Source organism: Dendrobates tinctorius, unplaced genomic scaffold (assembly GCF_039654945.1).
Source record: "Dendrobates tinctorius isolate UK_male_01 unplaced genomic scaffold, ASM3965494v1 ptg000009l, whole genome shotgun sequence".
Lineage (NCBI taxonomy): Eukaryota > Metazoa > Chordata > Amphibia > Anura > Dendrobatidae > Dendrobates > Dendrobates tinctorius.
In genome coordinates, this window is record NW_027361677.1 from 15,436,927 (window position 1) to 15,461,174 (window position 24,248).

General features: G+C 46.2%; 1 long non-coding RNA gene across 1 annotated transcript in view; it reads left to right on the plus strand.

Moving 5' to 3' along the window:
* Positions 1 to 23,102, plus strand: part of LOC141096373 (uncharacterized) — a 149,787-nt gene extending 126,685 nt beyond the window's left edge. The window contains exons 3-5 of the long non-coding RNA XR_012233678.1: positions 124 to 363; positions 20,505 to 20,626; positions 20,918 to 23,102. This is a non-coding gene — a long non-coding RNA (uncharacterized lncRNA). The remainder of the gene's footprint in view (positions 1 to 123; positions 364 to 20,504; positions 20,627 to 20,917) is intronic.
* The last annotated feature ends 1,146 nt before the right edge of the window (positions 23,103 to 24,248 follow it).

Consider the following 24,248-nt stretch of genomic DNA (forward strand, 5'->3'; position numbering starts at 1 on the left):
GGAAAAAGCTAAAGACATTGGCTGGTGAGTATAATTCTAGGGTCAGAGAACTTGCATAAGTGGAACGCTGAAGTGCTTTAACAAAATATGGCTGCTACATTCTCTGCCTCTGCTTTTATACAGGCTATGAAAGCAACATTAGAAAGCAGAGTAGCCTCTGCTTCCACTGACCATCAAGAAATGGAGGCAGTGCCAGTGGTTGTAAGAGAAGATAAGCAAGGACTTCAAGTATACATATCTTCCCACCATGCACTTACAAGGCTTATTTGAATATGAATTACATGCTAATTTTGGAGCCACTCAACACTGGAAGATCATGAAATCGATATCATTGGCGATGTTTCATCACATCAAATCTTGAAGGTACTTTTTTGGTTTCTTTTAGAAAGTTTTACTAATAGATTCCCCTTTATGTCCTGACTTTGAAATCTTTCAATACCCTTTCCATAAACGCCAATTTTTCAGTAAAAGTTTTATAAACTCAACCTCTATTGTAGTCCAGCGCTTAAGATTGTCCCATCAAAATCAGTTCTACTGGCAAGTAGTAAAAAATGATTTAAGGGAAACTAGAGGCCACGAAGCTTCAAGTTATATTACATCTCTAAAAATGAGTCCTTTAATAATTAAGGGCATTCCAATCTATTCTAGATGACCTTCTGAAATGACCAGTGGTATCCGTCCAAAAATATGACCAATAGAAATCGTTTTTAAATATGTAGGACCTCCCAACAATGTTTTACCAACTCTCCTCATGTTGCTGGTGGCTTTACAAGATAAGGCTAGTTTCACATTAGCGTTTACGGCCTCAGCGTCGGGCTGCGCACGGCCGCCGCTAAGCCCCGCCCCCTGCCATGCCTCCACCTGTAGCTCCACCTACGGGCGCATGACGCTGCATGCGTCCTGTGTCCCCTATCTTTTGCACTGGTGATGCAGGCCAAGCGCAGGTATGTGTTTGGCGGCGCATGCGTCCTTTTGACGCTGCGCTGACCGCACCAAACTGCTACAGGCTGCGTTTGGCGCTGGTCGGTGCACCGTCAAAAAGACGCATGCGCCGCCAAATGCATACATGCGCTCGGCCTGCATCCCCAGTGCTAAAGATAGGGGATGCAGGACGCATGCAGCGTCATGCGCCCGTAGGCGGAGCTACCGGCGGAGGTGCGGCAGGGGGCGGGGCTTAGCGGCAGCCGTGCGCAGGCCGTCGCTGCGGCCTTAAACGTAAATGTGAAACTACCCTAACACAGGTACAAAGTCGTGAAAGCCACATGCTGCTGGGTCCAAGAGCCACATATGGTTCCTAAACCACTGAGGAAACTTGGTGAAGAACATTGTTGCTCATTTCTGTTTTGGGAGTTTACTTGACTCAACTGTTTTTCATTTTATTGTTTCATAACATTCTAAAGACAATTAAAATACTGGGGTTTGCATTTAAAGAAAATATATGGTGTTTCCTTTGCTCATTTTGGGGCCTATCACTTTCAAATTACCATAGGGTATGGCATTGTCAATTGTAATTTGGGCTATGGTGCTCCATAATTTTGGGGTGTTACATCTGCTATGCATTGAAACCCTATAATATGCTTTAATAAAAATGTGTCTGTATGTCTAATACTGTGCATATTAATTTCATCATGTATATCTGTCAATCCGTGCTTCATTCAGAGCAAAAAATACAAGTTCTCAATGAGAATAAATTACAGGAGCTGGTTAATGCTGCATATGCTGAAATTAAGTTCTCAATTCTCCTGTGAATAAATTATAGAGATCATGTAAATTCATGTAGAAATACTTATGGGTCCCATTATTATTATTAACAAGGATCATGTTAGAATAATATGTAAAACTCTTGTTCCTTAGACAATACAAAGGCATTAGTCAAATATCTCCGTTTGCATGCGGCACAGTTTCCCTCAGTGGCCTTCAGACCTTGGCTTCCAATCTGGCCTTGAATATCACAATGCACTGGGAGTTATAAGCACCATTGTACAGATGTGAAAGCATTATGCCGCCATTCTACCAGCAGTAGAACAGTAGACTGCAATGTGAGTCATATTTTCTCTGGTATACTGTCTATTACAGATTCTGAAGACCTGGGTTCACAAAGTGGATATTTCATGACTTTTATGTTCACCAATAAGCACCTAAAGTAATTTTTCCAAATAGCCTTGAATTCCAGATGCTATTTTGAAGCATTACTGTAGAAATAACATGACCTTAAGAGAACATGTTAGGGTCGGATTAAACCCACTAGCGGATACACAAGAGGGCCCCTGTATGCCTGCACAATCCCATCACTAGTATGTCTGCCCCTAAATAAACTTCATGTTTCTCTAGTCACCTTCCATGACAGCCATATCAGAGGATGTCTCCCCGCCCTAATGGGGGACAGGAAATGCACAAGAGGTTAAATAACCCTCCCCTTCCTGCTATCTCCAGTGCTTTTCCTCTCCCCTATGGGGCATGAAGAGGTCCTGATAGTGCTGCCGTGGCCGGTGACCGGAGGCACTACAACATCAGATACCTGTAACACCAGGCAGTCAACGGTCGGGGGGCTCTGTTCTCCTCTGTAGGATGCCTGCTCCCGTCTCCACTTTGGTGGTACTCGGGACCCTTGCCTGTCCCTCCTGCGACCCCTCAGCAGGATAATGCGGGGCGGTGCTGTGTGGCCAGGGTCCTCCTGGAGCTCCCCGGCGTCCACCTCCCCATGCGGCATGCGATCCGGGTGCACACCGGAGCTGGCATCGGAACTGGCACCAAACTTCCGGTTAGCCTTCTACCTGCGTGCCAGGCGGGAATGTACGTGCAGCCTGCAGTTACCAGACTGCTGGCGCGGTCTGGGGCCCCAGCCTCCGACCCTTCTGGGCTGAGCATGGCTGCTCTCGTCAGGCAGCCGCTAAGCAGCTTGAGGTGGGCGGGGACCAGAATGGAGCACTGCCAAGTGTGCAGGGGCAGCCACTGAGCAGCTGGGGAATTCAGCTGTGGGGAGGGGTGATTGAAATGACCCCCACCCGTGGACCGAGGGGAGGAGGAGCACACAACACGCTGGATGGACCTTGGTTAATCTAATCCTGGTCTAGGTGTGTCCAGGTAAGGCCATTATTTGTACAGTGACTGTGGCAGACTGACCATGGACAGCAACAAACCTTTACTGCCTTCTACCGCGGAGCACAGCATCACCCTCCTACTGTAAGTAGTGGGGTGGGTCCCCCCTTTTCTGTCCAGAGTAGTCTCGGAGGTGGCTTAGTATGCCTTCTTTCTCTCTTATAGGGAGACAAGGCCTCTGACCCTAAAACAAATAAACCAGGTGTGGTTCCAGGCCTCCCTCTTCATATAGGAGTAGCTTTGTCAGCCCTGCACCGATGTATTGCGTACAGAGCAGCCCTCCCTTCTTGACAGTATAAAAACTCTCATTGGACAAGAAGTCCAATCTTCTATGATGACATTTTCCCAGCCACAGCCCCCTCCTGCTAGGAGGAAATCGACACCTGTGGAATCTGACTCTGGTGAATTTGATACCTCTAACTCAGAGGATGCTTGGGAAAATGAAGGTTCCACTTCCACCCTCAGATCTGGGAATACTATCTCTCTTCCGAAGGTGCCTCCGGACATTCTATGCTGAGCGTGACTACATTCGTCACGGCCGCTAAGCAGCTTGAGGCTGGGCCGGGATGGGAATGAGAGACCAGATTAGTTAGTACGGGAGTAGGAAGTGGAATTCTCTATATAAGATGAGATGTTTGGAGGGGCTGAAACCTTCACGGCTGGTAATGGGCCCCTCCCGAGAGAGACTTGGTGTCACCTCAGAATTGAGGAATCAGTTTTTCCCTTGGACGGAGATGGCTCCTTATGGGAAGTCCCTAAAGTGAACGTGCAGGAGACCAGCTTTTCCATTTAAGGGCAACTCTCAATGGCATACTTGCTCAGGAAATCCTGGGATGCCTCCACCACCCTGCTTAAGGCCAATATAGCCTCTACGTGTGTAGCTGGGTCCCTGTCTGCTGGTGGCGTATGCCGGAGGGTCACCTCACTCAGGTGACCTCCAGGGAAGAAATCCTTGACTCTTTCCCTATTACAAAAGCGACAGGGTTCCTAGCAGATGCTTCCGCTAAGTCCGTCCGGGTAGCGGCAAAATCTGCAGTGCCAACCGGCCCTTCTAGGTTAATCAGGTAGCGGCTAAGCAGCTTGAGCCTGGGCTGGGACCCGAATGGGAGACCAGCCTGCAATCGCAGGTCACGGGTCATGCATTTACCTCTCCAACTCAGCCAGGGGAACTCTGTGGCTGAAAGCTGGGGGAGGAGTCTTTGTCAAACGTCTATACGTTTCCCTTTCAGGGAAATTATGTGGCCCAGCTCTGGATGATATCCTAGAGAAAGCAGCTGATTCTTCCGGAACCTAGGAAACGATTTTTTCGTCTCCACCGCCCTGCTTAAGGCCAATATAGCCTCCTACGTGTGTAGAGCCTGGGCCGGGACCCGAATGGGAGACCAGCCTGCAATCGCAGGTCATGGGTCATGCATTTACCTCTCCAACTCAGCCAGGGGAACGCTGTAGCTGAAAGCTGGGGGAGGAGACTTCGTCAAACGTCTATACGTTTCCCTTTCAGGGAAATTATGTGGCCCAGCTCTGGATGATATCCTAGAGAAAGCAACTGATAAAGTCTCTTCCGGAACCTAGGAAACGATTTTTTTTTTTTTTCTCCCTCCCCGTGACCAGTCCTCCCAGAATTCACGGTTCTCCGGTCGGGGGCCGACCCTTGAATTTCATTGTTGCAATTCATAACCTCAAACCAATGGGTTATTCGCACCTTTCACGATGGACTGAGAATGAGGTTCGAGAGTCCTCTCCCTCAATGCCTAAGAGTGATGTCCTTGCAGGCATACCTCTAAAAATCATTGCTGTCAGACATAGACACTTCTTCAAGGTGATCTCCCCAGTTCCATGCTGTGCGTGACTGCTCCCGTCAGGTGTCAATTGCTAGGCAGCTTGGAGCAGGTCTGGGACAGAATGGGAGACCAGCGGGCAAATCGACAGGAGATGGGCATAGGCCACTACTCTCGCCTCTTCATAATTGTAAAACCCTCAGGAAAGAAGGGTTATAATCTTAAAACCCTTGAACCAAGTGGTAAAGTACAGATTCAGGGTCCCCCTCATAGGACAAATTGGGTGTTGGCCACAATAGACCTGAGGGACGCATACTATCATGTCCCGATTCATCCAGACCATAGGGAATTCCTTAGGTTTGCGGTTTTCCGGGGTCCCCGGGTCAACCACTGCCAGTTCAATGTATTGCCATTTGGGGTGTCATCAGCCCCTCGAGTGTTTACCAAGATAATGGCAAAGGCATTGATCTTCATTTGCCAGCAGGGGATTTGCATTGTCTCACACCTAGACGACCTTCTAATAAGGGCTCCATCCATTTCTCGCCTGAACCAGGACGTAGAAAAGTCCCTGGAGATTTTACAGTCCTTGGGTTGGATCCCCAACCTGGAGAAATCAGACCTTCTTCCTTTGTCTGGGAAGACGTTCTTAGGGATACTCCTGGACTCAAAAAGGTGAACATCTTTCTTACCCAGGGAACGACAACTTGACATTGTTCAGAGGTCCTCCAGGTTCGGAGACCAGAGCACCAACCCTGAGACTCTATGTCCATCCTAGGTTTGCTTAGTGTGCATCCAAACTGTTTCCTGGGCTCAAGCCCATACTCTGTTCCTTCGGTCCTATGTACTCCGGTGTTCCTCTAACCAAGAGAACCTCTCTTCCTGGCATGTTGAAGGCATCTCTCCTATGGTGGCTGGACTACCAGAACCTCCAGCAGGGCGTCAGCTGGGATCAGCTCTCCCTGTAAATTGTCACCACAAACGCCAGAGTCTGGGGTGCTATAGTGGAGAAATCACACTTTCAGGGGGTATGGCCCCCAGACGTCAGAGCCAGCTCCTCAAATGTAAGAGAACTGAAAAATGTGGAAGCGTTGAAAGCAGCATCAACCCTTGTCCAAATCATCATGTACGTGTCTGCCCAGACAATGCGACTACAGTGTCCTACATCCGACACCAAGAGGGCACGAAATTCTTCAACCAAAAAATTGGTAGCTGCAAGAAATTTTTGCTGGGCCGAGAAACGTCTGTTGTCCATATCAGCAGGCGAACTTCCTCAGCAGGAAGGATGTTTATTTCAGGGAATGGAGCCTAGACCAAACAGTATTTTTGCCTCTGGTGTCAAGGTGGGGAAATCCTGATGTGTACACTTTTTGCCAGCGGTCAAAACGCAAAGGTGGAAACTTTCCCTCAGTCCCACTGACTGAGCATGGGGAGTAGATGCTTTCTCCCATCTGTGGCAGTTCAATCTGGCTTACACCTTCCCTTCGATTCCCACGGTAGCGAGAACACTACAGAAGATACGGGCAGAACAAGTCGCTACAATCCTAGTGGCTCCCTTGTGGCCAGGGAAAAGCTGGTATGGAGCCCTACGGAATGTGGCTCAGGAAGGCCCAATACTTCTGCCCCTAGAGGGTCAGTCTCCTTTACTAAAACCCTCTACTGCACCCAGACCTGCACAGAATGAACCTTGCGGCCTGGCTACTGAAGCTGGAATTCTAATGGCTTAAGGCCTTTCCGAGGAAGTGATCCAAACTCTACAGGGCCACCGGCCATTCTAGGCTAATGCCATTTACGGGAAGATTTGGAAAATGTTCTCATCTTGGTGTTCCCTAAGGGCCCTGTACCCCTTCCATCCTAATCACACAGATCTTAGAATTTCTTCAAGACGGCTTAGTTCTAGGGCTCAGTCCTAGAACACTTAAGGTACAGATATCAGCTCTTCATTTTACAATCAAGATCTGGCAAGCCATCGTTGGATCAAGCTATTCATAACCTCAGCAACTATAATCCGTCCCAGACTCCGTAGAAAGTTTCTCCATGGGACTTGAACCTAGTTCTCAAAGGCTTGACCAGGGAATCGTTTGAGCCACTGTCTTCCACGGCTCTGGAAAACTTAACACTAAAAACTGTTTTTGGTAGCAATTACTACCGCAAGGCGCATAGAATTACAGGCCCTTTCAATACAGGAGCCATACTTGACCATCACAGAAGATAGCATCTTCCTAAGGTTAAATCCCTCCTTTATGCCTAAGGTAGTCTCAAACGTTCATAGGTTCCAGGACATTGTATTACCTTCCTTCTGTACAAACCCCTCCAACACGAAAGAAGCCTTTAACACCCTTGACGTCTGTAGAATAGTTCTCTTCTACCTCCAGCAGATGGAGAGTTGGAGGATTGACCAGATTTTATTAATTCAAATTTCCGGTCGGAATAAAGGCAAAAAGGCGGCAAAAATTGCAATCACGAATTGGATCAGGCAAGCTATCAGCCTCACCTACTCGTCACAGAACATTCCTCCTCCTACATCTCTGAAAGCCCACTCTACTTGTCAGTATCAACATCATGGGCAGGAGGAGGGAACGCATCTTCTGAGCAGATATGCAGAGCTGCCACCTGGTTGTCTGTACATACATTCACCAGCCACTATACACTAAATTTCAACAGGGATTTAACGTTTGGCAGATATGTTCTGCAGGCTGTTGTCCCTCCCTAAGAATTTAGTTGTTGGTATTTTTCCAATATGGCTGTCGTGGAAGGTGACTAGAGAAAATTGAATTAGTCTTACCGGTAATTCGGTTTCTAGGAAGCTTCCACAACAGCACTAATTTCCCTCCCTATCTGATACTATTATTGGATGATTCCTACACCTTGGTTGTAACTATACATGCTAGTGTGTCCAGAAAAAACACTGGAGATAGCAGGAAGGGGAGGGATATTTGACCTCTCGTGCATTTCCTGTCCCCCATTAGGGTGGGAAGACATCTTCCGATATGGCTGTCGTGGAAGGTTCCTAGAATTAGTCTTACCGGTAATTCGGTTTCTATTTTCTCCCTTGAAAGCAATCTTGTATTGGTTGTGTTGTAATTGTCATGCAATATGTCATCTCTATGCTACATTAAACTGTAATATACTGTGCTCTGTTGGTTGTATACCTTGTAGCTCATGGTGTCGTGTGTGCTCTGTTGGTTGTGTACCTTGCAGCCCATGGTCTAGTATGCTCAATGTTGGTTGTGTACCTTGTAGCCCATGGGTGTAGTGTGCTCTACATTGGTTGTGTACCTTGTAGCCCATTGCCTAGTGTTCTCTACGTTGGTTGTTCCTTGTAGCCCATGGCCTAGTGTGCTCTGTTGGTTGTGTACCTTGTAGCCCATGGTGTAGAGGGCAGGCGGGTCGCTGGACCATTTATGATGCTGTATTTCATCAAAGTAAATGGGCAGCAGAAATTAGTTTTCTGGCTGTCATCATGCAAGTGGTATCAGCACCAGAATGGGGCCCTAAATAGCCCAGGATGATGTTGGAGCTTTCACTAGGCAGCTATGTGTACTGCCCAGCGGGAGACCAACAACAAAATTATGGCCCAGAGCATTAAGCAACGATTAACGATCAGACATCTGATCGTTGCTACATGTCACATACAGCGATGTCATTTTGACATTGCCGCAACGTCACTAAACTGGTGACGTTGCAACGATATCGTTCACAATTTCGTTGTGTGTAACGGTCCCCTAAGTGTCTTAGATTGTTCAGGTTGCCTTAGGCTTTAGCTCTTAAAGATAGGCGACCGTAAAAATGCGAGTGATTGGCCCACCACTGTACTGGGATCTGTTATATCACAGGTAGTGTTGAGCGATACCACCCAATATTGAAAAATATCGGATCGGATTGGATCGGCTGATCTAAAAAAAAAAAAAGTATCGGGTATCGCCTATTCTGATCCCGGAAGTCCCATACAAGTCAATGGAACAGAAATATCGGAATAAAAAAAAACCTTTCGTTCCTTGTAGGTTAATTCTACATGAAGAAAAACAACTAAGAATAATGTAGAATGTATTGTGGGAGTTGTAGGAGACATTAAAGCCATAGAGGTTTAGCCCAATCAAATGGAATAGCAGGAATTATATATATATTTTTTAAAGATGTTGGGAGTTACAAAGATATTGACTGTTAACCTCTTTTATATTTTGTCAGATATGTATGTTTCACTACTTCCATGCTCTTCACCTTCTTTTTTACTTCTAGTTCTTACACTTTCTCCTTCATGATCCTCAGCAGCAGCAGCATCTTTTTCATCAACTTCATCTACTTCATCTTCACCTTCTTCCTATTCTTTTTTTTTGTACATTATTCATATTCTTATTCAACGATTATTCTTCATATTCTACTTCATCTTCCTATTCTTCTAATTCATCATATTCTTATTTGTGACAGGCATTCCTGTAGTTATCGATAAAAGTTTGAAGATTACACCTTCTGTTCTGCCTGTCACAAAATATTTACAACAGGATTTGTCCGTGTTCAGTTTGGCCTGCAGCAGCAGCCATTTTCCAGGGGCACCATGAGGAGGAACGGACTCACCCCCATACACTGCTTAGTCCTTTTCTGCTTATAATTTAGATAATATCATTTGCTCTGATTTTTAGTCTAATGCTTAATGTTCTTCTGCTTTTGGTTTTTCTGCTTCTTGGTCTTCTCTCTTGCTGTTCTGCATCTTGGTGGTTGTCTTCATGCTCTTTGTCCTCTTGGTCATCTTCTTCAGGGTCATCTTTTTGGTCATCTTTGGTGTGGTCTTCAGGGTCGTCGTCTTCAGGGTCATCGTCAGGGAGATCCAAAGTGAGAACCAAAAACCATTTCCACAAGCTTGAACTTGGAAAAGTAGCAGAAGGTACAAGAAGGCTGAACTGCCGAGAACCAGCTGACGGTACTGGAACCCGGATGGGTAGCAGAAGGAACAAGAGCAAATAGAACTAGCGAGGACCAGCTGATGGTGCTGGAACCCAGAGGTGCAGCAGAAGGAACAAGAGCCAATGGCACAACCATGGACCAGCTGACTGTGCTGGAACATGGTTACTAAGCAGGAGGTACCTGAGCTACAAAGCACTACCAAGGACCAGCTGACGTAGGTGGAACTTGGATACCAAGAAGGAGGCACCTAGGCCAAAGGCACTGCTGAGAACCAGCTGATGGTGCTGGAACCCGGATGGGTAGCAGAAGGAACAAGAGCCAATGGCACAACCGTGGACCAGCTGACGGTGCTGGAACACGGTTACTAAGCAGGAGGTACCTGAGCTAGAAAGCACTACCAAGGACCAGCAGACGTTGCTGGAACTCGGATACCGAGATGTAGGCACCTAAGCCAAAGGCACTGCCGAGAACCAGCTGATGGTGCTGGAACCCGGATGGGTAGCACAAGGTACCCATAATAAACAAAGTTGCAAGGCCGCGAGCAGGACGCAGTTACCGAAACACACAGTACAACAGGGGGTGCTTGTCCTATTGGCACTACGGAACCAGCCATTATTACCAGAACCCACAGCCCACATAGGAAGCACCTACACTGCAGGCACTATAGACTCGGCTAACCCGACCGCAACACGGCAGGACAATGTGTTGGTGGCAAAGTGACGTTGACACTACCCGGAAAGAGCAGGCGTGCTGGAACCAGGCTGGGCAGGAGGGAGTATCCGTGCCAAAGACACTTCTGAGCAGCAACTGGCGATGTTGGAGCCCAGGGTCAATCATGCAGCAGGCTGAGGCCTACTTGGAGCAAGTAGTAAATAAGATGTAGTGTGATTTTGGAGGCAGCAGGAGACTCTCATCCACACAGCAGGGGAGCAGCTGACTTTACTTAACCCCACTAACACAGGAGCTAGTGTGTTTTACTCTGTGAAGACGGCACTTCTGAACACCAACTGGCGTTGTTGGAGCCCAGGATCAAGCATGGAGCAGGCAGAGGCCTGATGGTTTTTGAATGTGGAGGCAGCAGGAGACATTGCCGTCCACACAGCAGGGGAACAGCAGACGTTACTGAACCCCACTAACACAGGAGCTAGTGTTTTTCTCTGTGCGGACAGCACTTCCGAGCGACAACTGGCTGTGTTGAAGCCCAGGATCAATCATGCAGCAGGCGGAGGCCAACTTGCAGCAAGTTTCATATGGGTTGTAGACTACTACTGATTGTAACCGTGCTCCACTGTCTCTTGTATTTCCCCTGGCCTCCAACCCCGCCAGTTACTGCTCTGAAGTGGCGTCTGCACAATCCACACTTGTTCCTGAGTTACTGGGGCTCAGTCACGTCAGTTGATCCCCTGATGTGTGTCCGGCAATGTCTCCTGCTCTGTCCACATTCCCATTACTAGTAGTGGGAATGTGGACAATGTGGACAGAGCAGGAGACTTTGCCGGACACACATCAGGGGATCAACTGACGTGACTGAGCTCCAGTAACACAGGAACAAGTGTGTGTTGTGCAGATGCCACTTCAGAGCAGCAACTGGTGGGGTTGGAGGCCAGGGGAAATACTAGAGAGAGTGGAGCCAGAGGCCTAAGTGGAGCACGGAAAAAAATCAGTAGTAGTTCGATTGTGGAGGGAGCAGGAGACTTTGCTGTCCACACAGCAGGGGAGCAGATGGTGTTACTGAACCCCACTAACACAGGAACTTGTGTTTTTCTCTGTGCAGACGGCACTTCTGAGCGACAACTGGCTGTGTTGAAGCCCAGGGATTATAGTTCAGGTGGTAGAAGCATGAACACAACAGGAGACCTGGATACTGTTGCAAACCAATTATTTATTCTGGTAGAGGACTGGCAAATTCTGGTGAGATCCAGGCCTTGTTCATTTTCAGAAAAGTAAGCCGGTCAACGTTATCGGAGGATAGTCACGTGCGACAGTCTGTTAGTACACCACCTGTGGCACTAAAGCCGCGTTCTGATAATACACTGGCAGCAGGGCAAGCCAGCACCTCCAATGCATACTGGCTAACCTCTGGCCATGTATCCAGCTTTGAGACTCGAAACTTGAAGGGGGAAGAGCCATCTGGGAGTACACTGACAGGGCAAGACATGTAGTCTGTCACCATCTGACGGAAACGTTGCCTCCTGCTGACTGGAGCTGTCTGTGATGGTGTAGACATTTGTGGCGGACACACAAAACTTTGCCACATTTGGGCCATAGTGGTCTTGCCTTGTGCTGAGGTGCTGCCTCTGCTCCCTCTTTGTGCCAAGCTTCCTCCACTGCCTCGACGCACAGAGCTTCTTTGTTAAGCACTAGCAGCACTGCTGTCGGGTGGAATGGAGAACATGGACTTCACCAGTGTCTTGGTACTCCTGCCGTTTACGCTCCCGGTTCAACGGTGGTATGAGGCTTTGTAAGTTGTCCCGGTAGTGAGGATCTAGGAGGGTGTACACCCAATAATCAGTTGTGTTGAGAATGTGGGCGATGCGGCGGTCGTTTCTCAGGCACTGCAGCATGAAATCAACCATGTGCTGCTGACTCCCAACTGCCAAAGAAACGCTGTCCCCTGCTTGAGTCGTCATCTCTGCCTGCTCTGCATCACCCCATCCTCGCTGTACATACTGACTAGGGCATTGTGTACCTCCCTCATCTGGAGAGGTGTCTAACTCCTCCTCATCATCCTCAGTGTCCCCTGCCTAGGCCTTTGTGAGGAACCACATAGCACAGACTGTCCAGAAGCAGATGGCATTTGTGACTCCTCATCCTCCACCTCTTCCAAAACCTCCTCCCTTAGTGCTTGCAGTGTTTTTTTTGAAGCAGGCAGATAAGGGGGACAGTCATGCTGACTAGTGCATCATCTGCACTCGCCATCCACGTGGAATCATCCAAGGCACGCAAAATGAGGCAGATGTCCTTCATAGAGGCCCACTCAATGGTGCTGAAGTGTGTCCGGCGCACAGTGTGACTTTGCGCCTGATGCAGCTGGTACTCCATGACTGCTGCCTGCTGCTCACACAACCGCTCCAACATATGTAACGTTGAATTCCACCTGGTGGGTAGGTCACATATGATGCGATGTTCCGGAAGGCGTAATCGGCGCTGCAGAGCAGCAAGGCACGATCTTGCCGTGCTGTAACTTCGCAAGTGAGCGCACTCTATGCGGACCTTGTGCAGCAGTGCATCAAGATCCGGATAGTCCCTCAGAAAGCTCTGCATGACCAAGCTCAGCACATGTGCCAGACATGGGATGTGAGTGAGGTTGCCTAGGCCCAGAGTTGCCACCAGATTTCGGCCATTGTCACACACTACCAAGCCCGGCTGGAGATTCGCTGGCACAAACCACACGTCGCTCTCCTGCTTGATGGCATTCCAGAGCTCCTGCGCTGTGTGGCTTCGATTCCCCAAAGAAATTAATTTGAGTACGGCCTGTTGACGTTTGACCACGGCTGTGCTCATATCGGTCGTAACAGGCTCCTGCAGCGCTGTTTCTGAGGAACTTGAGCAGGAGTCAATGTGTAGAGACTGGATTCCTGCAATTCGTGGAATTGGCAGAACACGTACAGCGCCACTCTCCAGATCTGTACCCGGCTCCACAACATTGACCCAATGGGCAGTGAGGGAAAGGTATTGTCCCTGTCCATGGTTACTGGTCCACGCATCGGTGGTCAGGTGGACCTTGCTTCTGACGGCGTTTGGTAGCGCATGTTTTATTTTTCCCTCCACATGTTTTTGCAGGGCAGGGATGGCTTGCCTGCTGAAATAAAAGCGGCTGGGCACGGTGTATTGTGGGACTGCCAATGCCATGAAGTTCCGGAAGGTGTCCGTCTCCACCAGCCTGAATGAGAGCATTTCAAGGGCCAGTAGTTTGGCACTGCCAGCGTTCAGAGCCTGTGCTCGGGGATGGTTTGCCGAGTATGGCCGCCTTTTATCCCATGCCTGTGCTACCGATGGCTGTAGAGTGGCCTGGGAGTGTGAGGATGACTGGGAACATGGTGCTGTGGGTGGAATGTCACTGGGTCTCCGGACAACAGTGCCAGAGGTTCTTCCTTGGCGATCCTGTGAGGAAGCCGAACCAGCTGTGTGTGAGCTGGAGGGAAAGCCCCCAACACGAGCTGAAGAGGTAGTAGGTGGTGCTGTACATTGGCCTACGTCTTCAGTGTGTCTGTGTAACTCCACCTCGTGCTTGGTCCGCACATGTTTCCACATATTTGTGGTATTGAGGTTGCTGTCGTTTTTCCCTCTTTTGACTTTCTGATGACACAGCTTGCATTTGACAAAGCAAATGTCATCTGCAACTGTGTCAAAAAAGGACCACACACTGCAAGTCTTGGGAGCGCCCGTTTTGCCTTTTGAAAGAGGAATGCTCCTAACGGGTGCCGAAGTGGAGGCTACAGGCAACCAAGTCTGCCCCCTCCCTCTCCCACCTGTTTTGGCCGTTCGGGGAATCTCTTCCTAAGAGCTGCTCCCACCACCTTCCTGTTCCTCACGCCATGATGGGTCAAGGACCTCATCATCTACAATCCCCTCTTCCAACACCTGCTTCTCCTGGGCTGTCTCGCCAGCACCGTATGCACCAGAAAGTGGCACCTGAGTCTCGTCGTCATCTGGCATTGGCCCCCACCCGCCTCTTCAGATTCAGAGGGACAAAGAAGTTGCACATCACTGCATACTCCCTCTTCACATTCTGGAATGCTGCTTGGCTGGCTGCCTATTTCCAAGCCAACAGATTCAGAGAACAGAAGTAGAGACTGTGACGGCTCCTGTCCAGGGCTCTCTGACTGCCTGGGCACTTTGGCAGGTGGTGAAGAGACAGATGGTTGCTCTTCAGTGCTCTGGCCCTGAGAGGACATGGAAGTCATTGAAGTCGATGCGTTAGCTGCCATCCATCCGACAACAGCTTCAATTTGTTCCTCCCGCAGCAGTGGGGTACGGCGAGGTCCTACAAAGCTGCACATAAAGGACTGTTGCCTGCTAAAACTGGGGGATGCTGACTCACTGGTGCCCGCAGCAGGCACAGAATCCCCACGTCCTCTCCCTGCAGAATCCCCACGTCCTCTCCCTGCAGAATCCCCACGTCCTCTCCCTGCAGAATCCCCACGTCCTCTCCCTGCAGAATCCCCACGTCCTCTCCCTGCAGAATCCCCACGTCCTCTCCCTGCAGAATCCCCACGTCCTCTCCCTTCTGAAACTCCACACCCACGTGCCTTGCTCCCTGCCTTCTTCATCTTGGTAGACTGATAAAGATAGGCAGAAAAGTACAAAGGGGGGGCTTAGTGAGCTTATTCCTGAACAGCTGGTAACAGGTATAAGAAACACTAATTTTATGAAGTGTGTGGACTACAATAGGAGCTAATGTGGCCTACACAACTGTCAAATGGAGTGTTTGGTGAACTTTATTTTGTGTTTTGGTTTTTTTAAAAAAAAAACTAAAAGGATGTGACCAAAGATTTGAAAGCGATAGTATCACAAACTTTTTGGAGCTATTACAATGCAGGAAGGTAACCTACAATGCAAAAGATGAGGCTCCAAAAAATAGGGTAATACTAATCTGGCTGCAGCTGAAGGGCACAAGCCAGAAAAAGGCTCCTCTATCTACCCCTATATAGTGTTTGCAGCCAACCAATGTAGATGGATACGGATGGATGCACACGAATAGGAGAATAAAAAATGAGCTGCAATAAAAGAAATGTGTGAGGCAGTGACGCACGCTGAGCGGCCTACAACCAGACGTAGCTGCAGGACACACTACTCAGCGTGAGCTGCACTCACACACAGAGACTTCTCAGACAGCCGTGAACAGTGCAGCAAACTGGGTACTAGCACTGAAAGGCTGCAGAGAGGCTCCGCTGTCTAATCCTATAGTGTTTGCATCCAACGTATATGGATACGGATGGATGCACAGTGCACACTAATAGGAGAATGAAAAATGAGCAGCAAAAAAAGAAAAATATGTATGAGGCAGTGACACGCTGAGCGGCCTACAACCAGACGTGGCTGCAGGACACACTACTCAGCGTGAGCTGCACTCACACAGACCTTGCAGACAGCTGTGAACACTGCTGCAAGGCAAAAGAAAGCTACAGTGGTGGATTATGTAGCCTGGGTAAAGCACATTATGATTGTGAAAATCACTATCTCTAACTGTCCCTCACAATCTTGAACAGCAGCCTGTCCCTAACTGAATTCACAGCAGAGTGAACCCGAAATGGTGGCGGCTTTTATAGTGCATCATGACATCATTTCAGGAGCCAATCACAGCCATACCATTAGTTAACATGCCTACATGCCTAACAGGATGTGCCCACACTTCTGAGGATTGTCATTGGCTGAATCAAATCAACTGGCTCAGAGCATTATGGGAACTTCTGATTCCGGTATTCGATATGCTAAAAGTATCGGAACTCGGTATCGGAATTCCAATAGTGAATATCGGCCGATACCCGATACTTGCGGTATCGGAATGCTCAACACTAATCACAGGCTATGGGTACTAAATTTTGATTTTCTGGGTTTTATTTTTGATATTCTATATCTCATTGTTAAAATTAACCTACCCTTTAAATTAGACTGTTCATGTTTGTCAGTGGGCAAACTTACAAAATCAGCAAGGGATAAACTATTTCCTTCACTGTACAATTACAGCATAAAGTTTGCTATAATTTCATTTTACAAGTCTACAACCAATTGCAAGTTGTCAAAAAACATTTCCTTTTTTTAGAATTTTCTCAATTTTTCAAAGTGTTAACATTTTACGCAAAGCGTGCCAACAAAGTTTATTTGGAGAAAAGTGCTCATCCGGCAACTTCAGCCATTTTCTTTTTTTTTTTTTTTGTTCCTGGATAGGCCAAGCAGGCATCTCTGTAGCAGAGCAAATAAAAACTAATACAATAGATTGCTAATATGATATGATGGGAAATTGCTTTCATGTCCACATCAAAATCATTTCTCTCTTCAATTTTGCCCAAGGCTAATAGAATTGTGTTGTCTGCCTTTTCTAGATTTGTTAGCAGCTAGCAGGAAAATCTTTCATGCCTTTACCATGCTGGTCCTATTAAACTTATAAACAGACTTTTTCCATCTGCTTATCAGTTTTCTATAAAAAAAAAATATATATAAAGCAAAAGGAAGAAAAACCCAAGATGCTTTAAAGAGTCCTGGAATTCATATCTATATAAGGGATTAAGTTAAAGGTTATGGTCTCGGAATTACATTTTTTCTCCATGTTATTGAATAGTCTTTTGTCACTTTCTCGGTATAACTGATCCTTGAGTCTGATGGATGGATCTATCTGGCTGAATCCAATTGGAATAGAATTGTTTGCTGCAAAATCTTAATTACTGCAATTTTGTGCACTTTAGCCTTTTCCCGCTGTCTCTATTTTTTCCTTCTTTGTTTGTTTTTTTGTTCCCCATCTTCAAAGAGCCAGAAATTTATTTTTTTCCCATCGGCGCAGCCATGTGAGCCGTGTTTGTTTTTTTGGATTGTGCCATTTTTTAAGCTTATAATGTACTGAAAAATTAGAAAAATTACATTTTTGTGGTTTGAAATGGTGAAAAAAAATTAAGATCCATTGTTTCCAGAATTCATTCTGAATACTTTTTTTTACTTTGCTGTAAAAATGGCCTGATAACTTGATTCTTCAGGTCAGTACGATTTTGTTTTCAGAAAATTTATATACAGTAGTTTTAAAAAAAAAAAAAAAAAAAGTTTTACTGTTAAAAACAAATGGATTTGAGTCATTTACTGTGCAGAATAAGTTATGGTAGATTTAGAAAGTGTAGACTTCTAATGAGGCAATGTATAAAATAGTAAGTTATGTAACTTGCCATAAAACTTCACAATTTAAGGTTTCACAGTCTTTAGAAATAAGTTGCAGTTCTGGGTCCCGGTAGGTCTCCATGAGGTTTCGCACATGACCAGAGCGGTTGGTAAAGGGGGCTGGCTGACTGCTCATTCCAATAGCCAAGCCGTCACTTAGCTTCTTTAGCGGTTTCAGAAGAGGATTGGCAAAGATAAAGTTCTGGAACCCTTAATGGTTACATTTTGGCCATTCCATTGAACAGTGAACTATCCTAAACATAGACAGGAATGTTCCATCATGCTAATTAGTAATTCCATCATACTTTGGCATTCATATTGGGTAATAAGTCATGTAGACATGCACTTGTCATAATAACCCTTAGCTACACTGTTACTGGGCATCATTGAGTTTCAGCTCCCTCAAAAGATTTTATATTGAGTTCAGGTCTGGAGACTGGTTAGGCCACTCCAGGACCTTGAAATGCTTCTTATGAAGCCACTCCTTAGTTGCCCCGGCTGTGTTTCAGGTTTCTGTCATGCTGGAAGACCCAGCTACGACCCATCTTCATAGCTCTTCCTGAGGGAAGAAGGTTGTTGGCCAAAATCTTACAAAACATAGCCCCATCCATCCTCCCTTCATTACAATGCACTAGTCCTGTGCATTTTGCAGAGTGATTGGAGTTCTAGTTTGGTCTCATCTGACGACATGACCTTCTCCCATGTCTCATCTGGATCATCCAGATGGTCATTGGTTAACTTCAAACAGACCAAAACATATTCTGTTGTGAACAGGGGGGGCCTTGTGTGCCCTGCAGGATTTTAATCCATGATCGCCTAGTGTGTTACTAACTGTAGTTTTCGAGACTGTGGTCCCAGCTCTCTTCAGGTCATTGACCAGGTCCTCCAATGTAGTATGGGCTGAATCCTGACCTTTCTCAGAATCATCATTACCCCAAGAGACAAGATCTCCAATGTAGCCCCAGACTGAGGAAGATTGACAGTCACCTTGTGTGTCTTCCATGTTCTAATAATTGTGCCAACAGGTGTTGCCTTCTCACCAAGCTGCTTGCCTATTGTCCTGTAGCACATCCCAACCTTGTTCAGGTCTACAATATTTTCCCTGGTGTCCTTAGTCAGCTCTTTGGTCTTGGCCATGGTGGAGAAATTGGAGTGTGATTGAGTGTGTGGACAGGTATAGATAACAAGCTCAAACAGGTGCAATTAATACAGGTAATGAGTGCAGATTAAGAGGCTTCTTAAAGAAAAACTAACAGGTCTGAGACAGAATTCTTGCTAGTTGGTTGGTGATCAAATACTTCATGCAATAAAATGCTATTTAATACTGTAAAAATCATACATTGTGATTTTGTTTTTATATTTCATTTTTAGATTGTCTCTCATAGTTGAAGTGTACCTTCGAATAAAAAAAATTAGACCTCTCCATTTTTTGTAGGTGGGAGAACTTGAAAAATCAACAGTGTATCAAATACTTATTTTCCCCACTGTAAGGCTGTCAAGTTCAGGTTAAAAGACCTGTTGCTGGTCCGTGCCCCATGATCCGTACTCATCCCATGATACACGGATATCTGAAACAGGTTATAAGGGTAACCTCAGATGTAGCATTTGATGTACCATAAAGCTAAATCAAAAAATACATGTACAATGTATGCAATTTTTCTGCAGTTTAAACCTGTAAACACCACAACAGTTTCAAATATTACCTTTTGGTTTTGGGGCAATTTTAATCACAACCTAACTGCAATGTCTGAATGTACTTACTCTCTAAGCTTCAATGCATTGTGGTTAATATTTGGTCACTCATCTATATACATAAACTCCTGCCCTCTACCCCATCTTCCCTTTTCTCCGAGCACTCAAGGTGATCAAACTGCTTACATGACAGTTGACAAATGCTTGCTCAGTTTTTTGTGTAACACCTGCACAGGGAACTGTCAGAGCATCTACTGACATATTGGAACTTACAGACCCTAAGAAGTTTTGCAGTGGCTGTTAAACAGGGACCTACAGACACTAATCGTTTTTCTCCTGAGTGGCAGAAGACTACAATTCCCAGGGATCCTTGTTTCAGTGAGGTGATGGAAGAAGAGAGAAGAAGGGACTTGGGGGGAGGACGATGTGAAGAAAGTAAATGTGCAGAGGAGGGAGATCGTGGCTGTTGCTTGCTATGAGAGACAGAGCGGTGTGGATCTTGATTCCCCTAAGTTGCAGAGTGTGGGGGACCCTGCGGAGATGCCCATGTTGCTGGAGAGACCAAAGATCCAGAGAGTCCTGCTGGCACTCCCATCGCATAAAAATCTAAATCCTGCAGCCCCCAGCTGGAGTCCAAAGAATCTTCTGGCTGTTAGAGACAGTGAGTGCCCTTCTGAGACTTGTGGTTCTATCAGCGCTATTCACAGTGAGGACATGGCAACCTAGACTATTGAGAGCAACATTCATCTAAGTGCACCCACGGTTGCTACTTTCCACGCTAACATCCGTGGCAACTGGGCCCCAACGTTTGGACTGAGTCAATAAAAAAGAGAGGGGAACCTGCCATGTTATATTTGCAGGGTTGGAGTTGAATTTGTGATGTGTATATGACTTTTATAGAGCACCGTTAATTGCATTGTATGCTTATTCCTTTAAACCAGGGTTCCCCAACTCCAGTCCTCAAGGCCCACCAACAGATCATGTTTTCAGGATTTCCTTTGTATTGCACAGGTGATGCAATTATCACTTGAGCAATACTAAGGAAATCCTGAAAACATGATCTGTTGGTGGGCCTTGAGGACTGGGGTTGGGGAACCCTGCTTTAAACCCACCTCAATTCTGCTGCATAGCAATAAATCTGTTTAAATTGTTTTACTCCTGTTTCCTGAGTGTGTACCAAGCTGTGGCAGGGGCTTCCTGAATCAGCCCCTGGCAGAAGATAACTGTCCTTCTGCAGCCCCAGAGACAGAGCTCCAATCAAGATTCGGGTGGAGGCACAGCGCCCTAGAGAGGTGAGACCCCCCCCATAACACCCAGGGTACCGTGGTAGCCCTAAATTGTACTTTGTACAAACAGGGGCGTTGCTCCCCTTTTTTGAGCTGGACATTTTGTATATATAGCTTTCCAAGGGCAGGTGTCTGCTCAGCTGGGTCTGCTCTATCCTTGAACTCTCAGCTTGGTGGATCAGTCATGTCTTTTCTATAGGAGAGGTAATCTACCTGCAGAATAAAAGGATTAAGCATAAAAAGGCCCAGCTACACATTAGATGAAAGTCTTCCTAACTACTGTAATTCCATTTGCAGGACCAACTGGCCGACCACTGTGCATGAAGACCTTTCAACTCTCATACAACAGATGAGATAAAAGTATCTGCATATTATCACTTCAACTCTTGATTCTTTTGTTTTCCGGTAAGAAAGGTCCTCAAGTAACTGGTAGCACCTTCATGTCTCCTCACCAATATCAGCAGCTTCAGTTGACTTTTATTCATTGTGTATGGCAGTGTTTAGGCAGCCATTATTTATCTTTTCTTTGAATATTTTGGCTCGACCACAAAACCATTTAACGTGTATGGCGGCAACCCGACTCACTACTTAATTTCGAATTTGGGGAATAAGAGTCAAGCATGTTGGATTTCATCAAGGCTGATCCATTTTGTTTTCAAAAAGTATGTTGCCATCAGAAGAGTCTGGAAATGACTCCTTGTGTCAAACACATGCTTTTCTGGCGTAACGTCAAAATGAAAAGATAACCTATAACAAAGTCCGATTGTCTGAGGGATTTGCCCTCACACCACCATGTGTATTCAGCTCCACCTGGAGCCACCGGTTTGGAGTCTTTTCTCTCCAAAAACACCCAGACTGCCTCTCAATGCCAGCCATTTAAACCGAGACCATGTGACTGATCACATGACTGTAATGTTAGCACACGGCTGTGTCGACTCTGCAGGTGGAGATATGATGGACACCTTCCCACCCACTCTATAGATGTCCACTTAAAACCAACTTGTGCCTGCAATTTTAATTTAACCCTCTCAACAGTGTGCCGGAAGAAAATATATTGATTTCACATCACTGATGCCATTATGCCCAGTGACACATCTATCCTCATACTGTGCCAGTGACCCTGTCACAAAAGGAAGAGCTGTCTTACAACTGACTGATTGCTGTCTATGGTGTACAGCCATGTTTATCGGTCTTCAATGCAGTTTTGGCATAGTAATCCAAAAAAGCTAGCTACAGATGGAGTTAGACAAGTTCCTCCCATAAGTGGAAAATGCTAAAATGCATGGATGACACATAGAAATGGTGGTAACATTAGTGCACTGCAAAGGTTCTGGAATTCCTATTTCTGCTCATTACTTAGCACAAAAGGGACAATCTTATCTGTCAATCTGCTTCCATGTTTATTAGATGTGTGACTTCAGATAAACCTGAATACATCATCCATACCAGGCTCTGCTCCCTAGGCGCAGGAAACCATTCACAGCTCAACCAAGATGAAGAGAATTTTAGATTTCAAGATCCGACCAAACAAAAAAGCAATTGCCTCAGAAGGCTTCTATTCAACAAAACAATTCCGAAAAGGAAATTGTCAGCCACTGAATGGAAATGTGAACGGCATCGCATTAAATGGAGATAAGTGATCAGAATGTTACCAACCAGCCCCAAATGTTCAACGACTAAACTGCACCATTATAGTAGATTGCATCAAGCATGCATTTAAATTGCTGCATTAGAATTCTGCATTGCTTTGTTAAAAATGGATTCACGGGTATATACTGAAGCAATGTCTGGACTCACTGTAAATGCACAAAATAGCCAGCATGATAACTTTAAGTATGTTTTCAGTGCTCATCAACTATGGTGGAAAATGTGCCAAATTATGTTGTATTTTGCTGCAAATACAGTTTTGGGCATATTATGTGTCTAAGACACTTAGTGGTTGGCTCAAAAATGGATGTGGCTTCAGTAGAGGGTTTAAAGGTTGGTATTTTCCTCAAACTTTTCCAAAATTAAGAAGCAAAAATATGGAGCATTTTAAGGTCCACTTCACACATCCTGATTTACCCATACTGGAATAACCACTACTGGTGTTATCAAGGTTGTGTGTCCATGTAAAATACTTGTGGTACATGTGCGGCCATCCATGTGGCATCCGTGAGTATGTATGTGGCATCCGTGTGCCTTCCATGTGACACATAGCAGAGGAGAATGCGGAATAGAAATTAGAAATGTTTGGATGTTTAAGGATGTGCAAAAATATAGATGGATCAATAGATGGGTGATAGTTATCCATGAGATAGAATTACTGCTTAGTTTGTGTAATTTACTGTATATGTTGAGGGGCTGACTCACTCCGCTGCTTCACAAGGTAGTCACAGGAATAGTTCTGGTAGTAGTTTACCTGATGGTTTATTTTAGACAGCAGAAACCTCAGCAGGGTTCAGAAAAATAAACAGCTTTTTTGGCATAATGGTAAAACAAAGCATCTATCAGTTCTTGTCCGGTAGGCTTCACTGCAGGTAACACACACAGCGTCCTTAGCTCCTATGGGAGCCACGTGGGAGTTCCACCTCTCTACCAATACACCACACAGACTGAATCACAGGTCCAGGTATATATCACATGTACTGGTCACGTGATCATGAGGTCACTGCAGGTCCTTAAACACCTGCAGGTCCTGCATGGAAAATGGGTATGGTGAGCACCCTCCCTCCCGCAGTGCTGGTGCTCACATTAAATCGGCCCATTAAACTCTGAACAAGGCTTCTCAGCACCTAGTGTGCTGGAAACACAAAAACACTCCGGTTTCACATCACTGATCGCTGCATGCGCAATGACTAGTGATGAGCGCGTATACTCATTACTTGGGTTTCCCTGAGCATGCTCGGGTGTCCTACAATTATTTTGACGTGCTTGGAGACTTAGTTTTTGTCGCCTCAGCTGCTTGATATTGTGGCTGCTAGCCAGCCTGAATACATGAGGGGATTGCCTAGCAAACAAGCAGCTCTGACATGTATTCAGCCTGTCTAGCAGCTGCAAATCATGCAGCTGTGACAGCACAAACTAAATTTCCGAACACACCAAAACTCAGAGACCACCCTCAGGGAAACTCGAGTAAGGAGTATACGAGCTCATCACTAACAGTGACCCGTACCTCCCTTACTCTACAAAGCCAGTGACTTTCATAATGTATTAAAATGAAAAAAATGACATTGCGTCCCCCCATTTTTGATAAACAAAGGTAAAGCAGACAGCAGGGGGGGTTATAATATCAGGATGGGAAGTTTCATAGTTATTGGGCCCTTCTCAGCCTAAAAATACCAGCTTGCAGCCTCCCCACAATTCTAGCACTTTGCATTTGCTCTTCCCGTGTGCCCTGTTAAGTTGGCACTTGGAGTAATAGTAGTTGGGGTTGATGCCAGCTGTTGACAAATCACAGCTGACATCAAGCCCTGGTGTAGTAGTGGAGGTCCAAAGTAGTCCAAGTGCAAGGAGCGAGGCCACACTCACTAGATGAGTTCTGCCCGATAGTATGCCTAACGCATACATCACCACCATTCCCGGTTCAAAAACAAATGAATCTGCACAGTGCGTAAGCATGAGGCATTTATAGGTATATCAATAGGTA